At 36.1% G+C, this 13,711-nt stretch overlaps 1 protein-coding gene across 1 annotated transcript in view; it reads right to left on the minus strand.

The window, feature by feature from the left end:
• Positions 1-13,711, minus strand: part of GUCY1A2 (guanylate cyclase 1 soluble subunit alpha 2) — a 335,946-nt gene that overhangs the window by 33,761 nt on the left and 288,474 nt on the right. The window lies entirely within an intron of this gene.

The raw sequence follows: 13,711 nt of genomic DNA on the forward strand, positions 1-13,711 counted from the left end.
AAGTAGCCAAACTATCACCCCTTCACCACCAGGCTCTCTTTGCCACTCTGGTTGTAAGGATAAAAGTCAGTCTGAGAACAACCCTTGTCTTGGGGCTGGAGACTTCTGCATATATCAACTCATAAAAAGATAGGTTGAAACTAATGTGACCTAGCTGCATCCCCTGATAACCTTTTCACTTACTTTTAAAAAACTGACTCTAAAATTTATTTGGAAATTTAATATGGTAGAAAGACTCAAGATATATCTGAGAAAGATGACAAGTTAGAGTATTTGCCCTACCAGATATCGAATCTTAGTATAAACATATCTAATCAGTGCACAGATACCATCATATAAACAAATAGACTAATGGAACATTTAATCCAGAAAGGCTGCCATGCATATGTAGATGCTAGATTTATAGAAGAGTTGGCATTTCAGATAGGTGAGAAAAAGGTGTCCTTTTTATTAGAATACGCTGTATCAACTTTGTTTTATGTGGAAAAAAATTCCAAGTAAATTAAAGATCTTGATGTAACAGACATAACTTCACAGCTTTAAAAATAATTGTATTAAGAAACAATTGGTAGTATCAGTAAAAATGCAAAATATAGATACTTTAAAACATAGACTTTTATTTGTCTCTCAATAATAGTTCCTAGATGGGTCATCCAGATTGCCAGGCTGCTCTGTTCCCCTCAGTAATTCAAGGACCTGGTCCTTTTCATTGGTCCTTCTCCATGTCTTGGTGCATATCCAGGGCACCCTCATGTTCCAACTCACGGGATGTGGAAAGATAACTAATTTATCATTTAAGGTGATCTTCATTACTTTGTGTAGATTCAGATTTGTATCTGGCATCATTTTTCTCCTTCCTACAGGATTTCATAAATATTTCTTATACTGTAGGCTCACTGGTAATAAATTCCCTCTGCTTTTTTATGTTTAAAAGTCTTAATTTTGTCTTCATATGTGAAAGATACATTCACTGCAAATAGAATTCTGGGTTTAAAAAGTTTTTTACCCCCAGTAGTTTAAAGAGGCTGTTCCACTGGCTCCCCTCTTGCATCTTTTTGGATATAAAATCTGCTATCATCTTTATCTTAATTCTTCTATATATAACATATATTTTACTTCTGGTTGCTTTTAAATTTTTATTTTATCATCCGTTTTAGGTAATTTAGTTACGATTTCCCTTGATGTTTTTTTCCTTGTGTTTTGGGTTTGTTGAGCTCTTGGATCTGTGGGTTTATGGCTTTTATCAAATTTGGAAATTTTCTATTTCTTTGAATATTTTATTCTGTCCACCTCTCCCTCTCAGAGATTCTAATTACACATATATTAGGAACTTGAATTATTTCCAAAGTCCACTGATGATCTACTCATTTAAAATAATTTTCTCCATTTATTTGGGATAATTTCTATTGCTGTCTTCAAATTTATAATATTTTCTTTTGCAATGTCTAATTTGTTGTTAATCACATTCAACATATTTTTCATCTCAGACATTGTCATTTTCCTCTACAGAAGTTCAATTTGGAATGTTTAAAAATCTTCCAGGTATCAATTTAGCCTTTGAAAATATGGAATACAGTTAAAAATCACTCTTTTAATGCCCTTGTCTGCTAATTCTAACATCTGTTTCAATTCTGTACTATCCATTTGGATTAATTTTTCTCTTCATTATGAGTCCCATGTCTCAGATTTTCTTTATGTCTAGTAATTTTGGATTGGGTGCCATATATCATAAATGTGACTTCTTGAGTGTTGGATATTTTTATAATCTCATAAATATTATTGAGCTTTGTTCTGGGATGCAGTTAAATGACTTGGAAACACTTTGTTCCTTTCAAGCCTTGCTTTTAAGATTTGTTAGGCAAGACTGGAGCAGTGTTTCATGAAGGGCTAATTATCCTTCCTTACTAAGGCAAGAACCTTGAGTACTCTCCCCAGTGTCCTTGATTTATGAGGTTTTCCATTCTGCCTGAATGGAAACAGCCATTTTTTTTTCCAAGTCCTGTGTAAGTGCTAGGTGCTTTTTCATCTAATCTTTTTGGGTATCTCCCTCACACCAGGGCTCAGATAGTTTCCTCACATATGTGCACGAATCACTACTCTGCAGAATACATAATGAGGATCCTTGGAAGATGTCAGGGGGTCTTTTTGCAACTCTCACTTCTCTGATACTCTGTGACCTTTAGCCTCCTTGGTCTCCCAAGACTCTCAGCTCCATCTCTTCAACTCAAGAAGTTTGTTGGGTATCTCCTGGTTTGTCCCTCCCTGAGCCACACCCTGGATGCCTCTCAAGGCATTTAGGGCAATCATAGGGCTCATTTAATTTTTTTCTTATCTCTCAGGAATCACTATCTTCCATTGTCTAATGTCCACTGTCATGAAAACTGTTCTTTCGTATATTTTGTCCTGATGTAAAAAATTTTAAGATGGGAGTGTAAATCTAGTCACTGTACCCCATATTGGCTGGAAGCAGAAGTGAGACCTACTTTTTTTTTTAAAAAAGTAAACTATTTGAAAAACTTAAGCCTGTTTCTCATGAGGGAGTCTCTATTTGGACTTAAAGCAAAACATGCTGAGTATCAGTATTCCTCTTAAACTAAGTATGAAGCACCTTTCTCTAAAATTAGCAAAGCACACTGCAATATTAGTATATTTCTTTGGGTCTGTTTACTTTCAGAAGGCCAATTTATATTGTTATCTTGTACAATGCATGTTTGCTTGAAGTACAACCAAACCTTAGATGTGAAGACTGTCAGTTTGAGATTCTAATAACTATAGAAATCTTTTCAAGCAGGAGGAGAGCAGAAGTGAGTATTACATTGATACATTTTATAGACTCTTTTTACTCTTCTTTCTGTTAAAAAAAAAAAAAAAAGACTCCATACACCATACCAACTATTTGAAAGGCTTATCTAGTTCTGTTTCTGCCTCCTTTCAAAAGACCTGAGGCTTTCTTTTTAGTCTAATTTTTAGAATTATAATTTATTATAACCTGAAAAATGCTGAAGACAAAAACTCTGATATTCTTGAGGGGGCAGAGGGTCATGGAGAGGAATAGTTCATTAAATTAAAAAAACAAAGTCTTGTCTCTTAGAAAATTATCTAAAAGAGGCACAAGAGTATCAACAACCACATAAACCACACTGACCCACTGTCACTACCTATCATGGAACAGGACTCAGAGAATTATTTAGTTTGGGAAGTAAGGCGATGCCACTGGAAACTTACAAGCTGAATCAGCAGACTGTTTTCTTTTGCATTTCTTTTGACAATTTATTGAGATTTCCCAGGAATTATTGCCTATATAAGGAAGTCACTGATTGCCTCATTCAGAATGTGCCAAGAGTATCTAGCAGTAAGACAAACAGTGAGATAATTTAACTATCAGTGAGGGCTTTACATTCATTTAGACAAGATTTAACTTTGTTTAAATGGGTTAACCACGCAGTCACATTTGCATCCATCTGGCCAGTATGCTGTAGTTAAAGGGGATTACTTTGCACTAAACCAATGGTTCTCACCTGAGGTCATCTGAGCCCCCTCAGTGGACATCTGGCAATGTCTGGAAGCATTTTTGGTTTTCACAACTGGGAGGGAGAGGTACTACTGGCATCTATGTGGCAGAGTTAGAAATTTCCTATAATAGCTTCCCAGCCCTGGAAAAGAATTTTCCAGCCCCAAATATCAATAGTGCCAAGACTGAGAAGCTGTACTCAGTAGACCTCTAGCAACCTATTAATCTTAGTAAATGAGGATAAACAAAAATATAAATGTTTTCATCTGATCAAAGCTTTGACAAAGCATACTAGACTTTAAGAGAATGTTCATGGAAAAAAAAATGTTTGTCCTAGGGATTTATTGAAAAACACAAAAGCTTCAGGATATAACCTGAGGTTAGGCTATCTATCACCCAATCTTTTATGTATTCAATGTACAAAATAATGCAAAACTCTGGGACACGTTAAAGTCCCCAGTTATCAAAAGATTCAGTTATTCTCACAATATTCTGCTTATTACCAGGCTCATAAACAACTGCATTAAAAAAAAAAAACGGTCCTCTTACAACTTTTAAAAGTAGAATGCTTGTACAGTTCTATCTCAGCAAGCCAAAACTCTCTTTTAGCTTAGTAAAGCAGGAATGTTGGGTTAGGAGGGCAGCACAGATCCTTTAGTCCATCCAGCTCCCTCATTTTACAAATAGACTGAAGCTCAAAAGAGCACAATGAAAACATTACATTAGTGTTAGGGTCAGCTCTAGATCTTAATTCACTTGGCTCTGAGTTCCGCGCATTATAAAAAATGTCCAAATTGCAGTGATGCCTCAGGCTGTTTCTACTAGGCCCATCAGACTTGATCAGATAAAATAAACAAAATCAGATTTAATCTGGTTTTGCCTACTTCATCTACACAGAAGAGTTAGCATATTCCAATTGAAACCCAGAAAATACTAGTTACACATATATTAAGTCCAATACCAGAAACCTTCCATCCCTTCTCCATCTTATTGTTCATACTTTTCTACACTAAATATTTCCTGACTGGTCTACTCAGCACACTCCCTAAAATGCTTGCTGCATTCAAGCCTGTGAGCTTTTACTCATATGGATTGCCTCATCTAAAATACATCCAACCTTAATCACAGACTCTGCTCTAAGTGCTCAGAGTATAAACAGAAATAAGTCTTCATTTGTTGTTTTAGAGTTTTCATTTGCTGTAAAAGATACAATAGCTAATTGAAATTAGGATCATTGATACAAAGTTAAAGTATAAGAGAGGGCAGGGCACTGGTGACAGGTGGGTGGGGCTGACCAGGTCTGGAGAATCGGTAGTCTCTCTCAGGAAAATACTCTTTGAACTCAATGCTTCCCCACCTTTGGCTAGGTTTGGAAAGAGTGATGCAGCTGTAGTCAGAGGGGTGGGGGGAGAACATCCAGGTAAAGTGAAAATAATGTTCGAAGATCCTAAAGCCTGAAGAGCTTTGGCACATTTTTGAAACTGAAAGGAGGCCCCTCAAGGTAGCTGCTTCTTAAAGAAAAGGGGAGGGAGGCAGTTTGTAAGGCTGAGGGAATACACCCCACAGCAGATCATATAGCACAGGGTTTGCCAGTGTTGGCACTATTGACATTTTGGGTTGGATAATGCCTTTTTGTGGGTGGCTTGCACTGTGCATTATAGGACGATTACTGTCCCTGGCCTCTAACCACTAGATGCCAGCTGTAAACAGAAGGAAGAAGTTATGTCCTGTTAGTTCTGTTGCATAACTGACAGGGCGCAGGCTTTATATCCAATCCTGGCTCTACTATCTACTTAATGGTGGTAGAAATTCTCCAGCCAACAGCATTGTGATTTTCTTTGGGCAATTCGCGCTCTGCAGGTTTGGTGGGACTGACTCCACCCCCAGGTCCAGGAACAGACCCAAACTGGCAAGGGTATGATAGTCTCCCGAGGTTAGCAAATAATTTAAGGAAAGACAAGAGTAAATCTCAGGAGTTGTAAGAGACCTATAAGGAGAGACCCTCTTTTCCCTCAGCTAGTGCAGGATACATTTGTGAACACGGTACAGCGTTCCAGTGAACAGCTAGAGCCAATTTGACACCATAGTTGTCGGAGTGAAGGGGACTTGGGCTGTAGCAGACCCCCCTGTAGAGCCTGAGGATGAGGCTACTGCTGGGAAGGCAAACCAAAGAGAACAACAGAGATGCCAAGTTCATGGCAATATCAATTTTGCAGCTATATCTAGCCTCTTAGAGAGCTAGTCCTACTTCTGGACTTCTGTTATTTGAGTCAATGGATTCCTTTAATTGTTTGTGCCACCTTATTTTGTCACTTGCAAAAGAAAGACACGTAAAAGATACTCTAGCTGTGTGAATTTTAGGCATGTCAGCTACCTCTGTGAAGTTTTTATTCATAAGATGATAAATGATAATACCTTCTTGGCATGATTAATACCTTCTTAGGTGGGCTGTTAGCAGAATGAACTGAGAGAAACAATAGGCCCACAGTAGATGTTCAAAAACATGTAAGTTCCTTTCCCACACTTCCTGATAGCCATTATATTTCTCATGGTGTCAAGGACAATGCCACACACCCATTTATAATTAAGTAAATAGATTTATTAATTCTGGAATGTGCAAGTCAAACTGAAACCATGATTAACATTACAAGCTAGCAAGTTAAATACAAATTTGTATTGAAACAGTCCTATTTGTGCAAGAAAAATATCCAAATTACAATACATCTATAAGAGAAAAAGAAGAAAATCTTTTAGTAGAACAGCCAATAAACTCTTCACTCATGTTTGCATTTAAGTATTGCTTTTAGATTTATGTGATTAAGATTTTAGGCTTTGGAAAAGTAATTAACTGCTCTAACAGAAAGGAGCTTAAAATCACTGTGCACATTGTGAGGTAAGGGTGAAACAAATATTTAATCCTTTTGCCAGAATTAGTTAAAATGTGTCATAAACTTTTATCATTAAATACTCCTTTAACCAATAAAATGAGGTAAGTAAAATTTTTTACATTTTTGTCTCGTTCTTAGTAATATTTTTCTGACAAGAAAGTCAATGTTTTAAATTCAAATTTTGAAAGCTCAAGATTCTTAGGAAGAAAACAATCAGCTCACTCTAGTAGGTTTTACAATTTCTGCTTATTTCCCAGATGTGCAAGGAAACAGGGTGAAATAATCTCTGTGACTATGTGGCGTTTTTCTATTTATCAGAGGACTCAGCCTCCAGTCTGATGGTGTCAGAATGTCACATTCTCAAGTAATACACTAGGACAAATAGCACTTTGGGCAAAATGTCTTACTGTGTTTACTATAAACATTACAGAAGCACCATTCATAGATAAATTTAACTTTACAGACAGTATTTGACCAAATAATTATTCTCATCACTGGTAATTTCAGACCATACAATATGAAGTATTATGACTTTTATAAAATAAAACATGGTAAAATTTTAAATAATATTTTGCAGCTGGGGAAGAAAGTGGGTTTGTAATCTTGTTTACATTTTCTGATGAGGAAGGATAAAACCCTACAAACCACTGATTAGGAGGGCATGTCTAGAATCATACAACTGATGGCACTGAATAAAATGTCAGATATTGCTGTGGGGATATAGCAATATGGCTCAAATTCACCACTACTTTCTCACAGGGCACTCATTAATGTGTATGTTTTCATTTAAATATATTTGATACCTGATATTTAAATTTGACTCAGTTTGTAGGAGTGTTATTATTAAGGCCTATAAGCTGAATATGAAATTTACCTCTGTGCAAAAAAAGTCTTAAAAATCTTTTCAAAGAAACAGATTTAAATCAACCGAAATACTTGCATTGAATATGCATGTACTTAGAAATAACCAGCATATAACTTAGTGGTTAAAATATTCCTACCTACTTATCAATTCACTCAGTTAATAAGGAAAATCATTTTCTGTCAAAATGCAACTCTTAACAACAGATAATCTGGAACAAAATTTCTAGGAAGAAAAAAATTTCATAGCAGCATAAATTAAAAAATGATTTTAAAAACTTTAAATATGTAGAAATGAAATCCTTTGAAAATAGATAAAGGGATTTAGGAAAGGATTCTCATAGTATTACATGTGTGTTTATCATTAATTCATTCATTTAAATTACTCAGAGAAAAAACATGCATTTGACAGAGGTGTAAGAAGAAAAGGAATTTTAATAATGAATTTGATTGTTAAACATAATAATGCCTATCATCTTTCGTAAGCCATAATTTCTTTTAAAAATAAGAATAAATAGCATAGCTAAGTTTACATTCCAGAATAAAAGTAGAGGAACAATATTAAACCCCTGAGTTACAACGTAGAACTCTTGGCTACACACTGGAATCAACTGGGGAGCTTTAAAATTGCTGCTTTGAATTTGATTACCGGAGAGTAAGATTTAACTGGTTTGGGATGAGGATTGGGTATTGGGATTTTTAACCCTTCCTAGGGTTTCTAATGTGCATCCAAGGTTGAAATCCATGAGTGTACAAAAATCACTTAATGTTTCACAGATATATTCACAAATAATCAATACTGCACGATCCAAATAATTTATATACCTCTACTCTTTGCCCAGGAAATCGTTTTCGCCAGCATTCTGTAAATTCCTTCACATCCATATACACAGATATACTACTACTTCAATTAGGAAACACAATATTCCATTTTGCTCCCAGGACACTGAAGTTATCAACAAAATATTCCCTTATATCTCCTGATGGCTTTTAAAGGGCACAAAAATATGTGTTTAATTAAAATATTAGCAACTAGAACAGAACTGTGAAGCCTCCTCAGACTTAATGCATTCTAGTTGGTGTAAGACAGAGAATTTCCTTGAGACCTCAGCACATCTGTTTTCATGGCAAACATGAAACAGTTTGGGTGGCAACCCAGGCTCATTTATAGAGCATTTTATATAAACTTTTTATAGAAAATAAAAAGTGCTTGTGGGGGGCAATGGGACTCCAAAGGGAAGCGACTTTGTCTTGGGCGTTGGTCATTCCAGAAGCCCTGGCAGCAGCGTGGTACTGGGGAGGAGGGCATTTTACCGAAAGAGGTGTTACCCTTTTGGAAGGTGTCATATGCTTTGGAATCTGACCCATCATTTGTTATATTATATTGGCAATCTTGGCAAGTTAAACATTTTGATAATCCTCTTTCTGAACCCTTTTTTTCATTATTAGAAATGAACAAAGCATAATGATAATGTATGTTTATACAAACCCCTACAAAACTGATTAAATAGTCATAGAGTGTTATCAAGGGAAAAGAACAAGGGAAAGTGTTTTCTGAAAAGTTAAATTGTTTTAAGAGTTTGAAAAATAACAGAAAGCTAAAATAAAATTCAAAGACATACAATATCAAATGTAAATCAAGCTGTCATAACTAAGCCTAAGGAGGTATGACTACCAAATGTCATGTGGTGTCCTAGATGGGACCGTGAAACATAAAAGAACATTAGGGAAAAATTAAAATATGAATAAATTATAGACTTTAGCTAATAATAATGTATCGATACTGGTTTGTTAATTGTAACAATTGTACCATATTAGTTTTGGGTGACTAGGTGTGGGACACTTGGGTGTTCTATATAATAATCTTTGCAAATTATTCTGAAAAACAGAAACAATTCTAACATCAAAAGTTTATTTAAAAATGTAAATCATACGCTTCTCCACCAACAAAAAGGACATATTTACAAAATGTTTCTTTTTTTTTCAGATGGAGTCTCTGTCACCCAGGCTGGAGTACAGTGGCGCCATCTCGGCTCACTGCAGCCTCCACCTCCCAGGTTCAAGCAATTCTCCTGCCTCAATCTCCCAAGTAGCTGGGACTACAGGTGTGCGCCACCATGCCCGGCTAATTTTTGTATCTTTAGTAGAGACAGGGTTTTGCCATGTTGCCCAGGCTGCTCTTGACCTCCTGGCCTCAGGTGATCTGCCCGCCTGGGCCTCCCAAAGTGCTGGGATTACAGGCGTGAGCCACTGCGCCTGGCCAACAAAATGTTTCTTATTGTTAAAAATGTTTCTTATCTTCAGATTCAGACAGTAAGGGACTGTAATGTGAAATAAAGTAATTGAAAATGATAATATCAAAAAATAATTAACAAGTGTTAGAAACGAGTCAACCAACCGATAACCAAGCTAATTCTTTGGTACATACAGCCCATACTCTGTGTATTGATGTTATTACTAACATTTATTCTATTTGGGCATTAGATGGCGCTCATGTTCATTTTACTGAGCAGGTTGGCTCTTTAATGTCAGCAGTAGGTCTCTCAACTGGAGAAATGTCTTTAAGATTTGACGCAATATTACTTTTAGGGGTTAATTATGAAAACGAAATCAACCTCATAAGGCTCAAAGCTTTGGATTGGGTGGCAAAATTCAAACAGTGAACAAAACTGGAAATTAAGAAATTGCTAACCAAAATTCCTAAGTCCCAAGGAATCCAATGGTGGGCTTCAAGACATCCTGCTCAGACCCACTGAAGTTGTGGGCACAGATGTGCCTATGTTGCATCCATAGTATCTGTCACCTTTTCAAAGAAGTTCATAGATTTCTCAAATTTTGAGAACCATTGCCCTAAGTTTCTTTTCAGTTCGAAATCATTGCTGCATCATCAACACCCACCAGTGGATTTTGTATTTAGTAGGCAATTTTTAAATGCTTGTTGATTGAATAAGTGAATTAATAAGCAGAAGAATAAATGAAAAGGAAAGGAAATGCTATGCCAGGCACAAATGTTCCTCTCTCCCTCTTCTAAATACTTGCATCATGGTATTTTTGACACTGAAGGCATTGGATGCTCATTCATCTTTGTATTCCTCAAGATTTGGAAACAAAGAATGAGAAGCACCACTTAAACAAGAAATCTTGAATCAGTGCTTTATATCTAGTCCCACTTCTGCTTGTCAGATTATTCCAATAACTGATAAAGTAACCTCAGACTGGACTTTACAAAATTGTATGTTGAAATCCTCCCAAATTTAGCTGGTTTTTAAAAACTAGTTAATGGCTGCAAAAAGAAAACAAAATATTGGTAGTGGGGGCTAAAATCACTACTCAAAACTCAATATTTTTCTTTTAGTATAGCTGTGCTGTTTTTATTTATTTTGATAGTGCCCTTAGTACAAAATAAAAGAATAATAGAACCATGAACTGGTGAGTCTGTGGACTAGAACATGTCATTTGATTTAACTGGGGCTCTTCTTTTAACCTGGACTTTGAGAAAAAGCTCTGAAATTTGAAATAAAAGGCTTGGTAGTATTTATTTGTGATTAGCAAGTCACCAATCCCATTCAAGCAAACAAAAGAAAAAAATACTAGGAAATTTTCCTTTTCAGAAAGGGGAGCTGCTAAATGAAGAACATATACAAAGTAGTCATCAAAGACCAATTGTGTGTGTGTGTCTGTTGCACACAATGTCAATTTTAAGGAATCCCTTTGCATACAGAACATGAATGGTTAGTACTGATTTGTTTTATTTTGACCCCATTCCCCCAGACACATGAAATTCAGAATAAGAAATACGTAGTTTCAACCAAAGCAATATCTTCATTAGCAAATGCACTTATTATTATTTATATGTTTACATATGTGTAATTTTATAGGACTATTAAAATACATAGTTATTTTGATATATTTTATTATGATACAAAGTCACCTGCAGATCTTAAAACACACCAAGCTCTTTGTCTCCCCTGATCCTTTATTATTGTTTCCTCTGACTGTGCGCCCCAACACTTCTCTTGAGAAATTCCCAGCACCACAGAGGCCCAGCTTAGCCATCATCCCTGCTCCAGACTGTGTGTAAGTTGTTTCTTCTGGTTTTCTCAATCCTTCATCCAGCTGGAGAGTTTCTCACTTTTCAGACCACGGCTTTAGAAGTCCCTTACTCTGGGAAGCCTTTCATCAGGAACTTAGGAACCCCTGATATGAACTGTATTCATGATTCTTCTCTCCTAACAACATTTCCTACACTGTATTTTGATTGTTTTGTTTTGTTTTCATTACCTGTCTCCTTTGCTTAGTATTGAGCTCTGGGAAAACAAAGATACAACATTTGTCTTACTCACTGTTATATTCCCAGCAACTACCAGAACCTTCCTGGCACATAGCAGTGATTCAATATTTAAGTAAAAAATGGCCAGCCTCAGTGGCTCACGCATGTAATCTCAGCACTTTGGGAGGCTGAGGCGGGCGGATCACCTGAGGTTGAGATCGAGACCAGCCTGGCCAACATGGCAAAGCCCCATCTCTACTAAAGATACAAAAATTAGCTGGGCATGGTGGCGCATGCCTATAGTCCCAGCTACTTGGGAGGCTGACGCAGGAGAATCACTTGAACCTGGGAGGCGGAGGTTGCAGTGAGTCAAGATCATGACACTGCACTCCAGCCTGGACAAGAGTGAAACTGTCTCAAAAAAAAAAAAAAAAAAAAATATGAATTTAAACCATTTCTTTAAAAATCTCTGAACATAAATTAATATGTTTTTGAGTTAGATATTTGAAATGTATTTTGTTTTCTTCAACTGTTTCACCTCCTAAAGGGAGTTTCCTAAAAAATGAATTTAAGTAAATAATAATTTGACAGAAACTTGCTTAAGGTATTCCTCCATTCCCTTTCAGTTTACATTTTTCTACCAAGTTAAAAACAACCACATGAATAAATGAAACAAGGTAACTTGGGTCAAATGAGTGTATCCAAGCCATGGCACCTGCCCTGTGGAATTATCAAAGGATGACCTGAGCCTCTTTCAGAGATGTACACCAGGAACCAGTAACACAGCAGAAGGCCAGGACAGCTACTGTGGGCCGCAGTCCTGCAAGCAGTCTAAGGGCAAATGGCAGGCAGAATTGGCCAACACAAGAGTTTATTCAACAGATTCAATTTGTCAGACCCTTCTACTTCCCAAGTTAAAAGGAAGAAGAGTACAAGAACCCAATAAGGAACTTTTGTTGACCTGGGTTCATTTTTCATATTGTCACATAGCTAGATCCACAAAATTGGCTCCAATCCCTGAATCTAATCACCCTATCCTTCCCTCCTGCCCCATCTCACTCTCTCTCGTCACTTGCCCTTAAGTGCCTTTATCCTGTTTACATAGGAGGAAGCTGTGACTCTCTTGCTCTTGAGTGCTTATTCCAACCACACTGGGTAATCAAGGCTTTTTATTCTTCAAATTCTGAGAAGTCCTTGCTCAAATCATGGTTTAAGAGTCTTGGATTTAAGCCTATTTGAAAAATCAGTGTTTCACTCCTGGTTATGCAATATATTATCTACCTGCCCTTATGAGTGAGTCATTGTTACTCTCTCAGCTTTCATATCTCTATGTGTAAAATGAGGATAACATGGCTACCTGACAGTGCAGATGTGAGGATAACTAACTATCCTCATCATCCCTGGCATTTTATTGAGCGCTTAGAGTGCACCACACTCTGTGTCAAGCCCCTCGCATCTATTATCTCATTTGATTTCATTTACTAGATTAGTTTTACCACCAAACCTTATTCTACTCAGATAAGCATATCTCCAAGTATACAGACAGCTTATGTAGATAATGTTTATTAAAAAGAAGCCTCCAACAATCGATTTTATTACTTTTTAAGAATTTTAATTTTCATAATAGAAATTTAATTACACTGTGCAGAAATAATTAGGATTGCAGACTGACTTATTTAAGAAATCCTTTATTTTGGTAGAGAACAACTCAGACATTTATAATATTTCTATGTATCTTCTTACTGACATAAATTCTTATTGGCTAAAATACTATGATATTTATTTTCATGGTGTATATGTGAGAGTATACATATCCTAAAAATATCAGAATTATACCAAGTAGTTCAATTTAAAAATACATTTTTAAAAGTCAATTTAATCAGGTAAAGGCATTATCAAAACAAAAATCAAGCCATGGTAGAATATCGTGTATAGTATACAGTAACATTTAAATATGTAATTATTTTTATCACAATATTAATAAAGTATTCCCATTGATAGGTGTTAGTAATATTTCAAAGTACTTTGAGCCAAATGTTTGAAATGGTCAATTATCTTATGAGCTTAAAAGTAGTCAGTGACAGGCATTTTCATGTTTAATTAAATGCTTGACTCTCCAGTGACCACCACAATGACAGCAATGGACCCTAGTTTCTTACTGCAGATCTTTGTTTTTTCCTC

Source organism: Macaca thibetana, chromosome 14 (genome assembly GCF_024542745.1).
Source record: "Macaca thibetana thibetana isolate TM-01 chromosome 14, ASM2454274v1, whole genome shotgun sequence".
Classification (NCBI taxonomy): Eukaryota; Metazoa; Chordata; class Mammalia; order Primates; family Cercopithecidae; genus Macaca; species Macaca thibetana.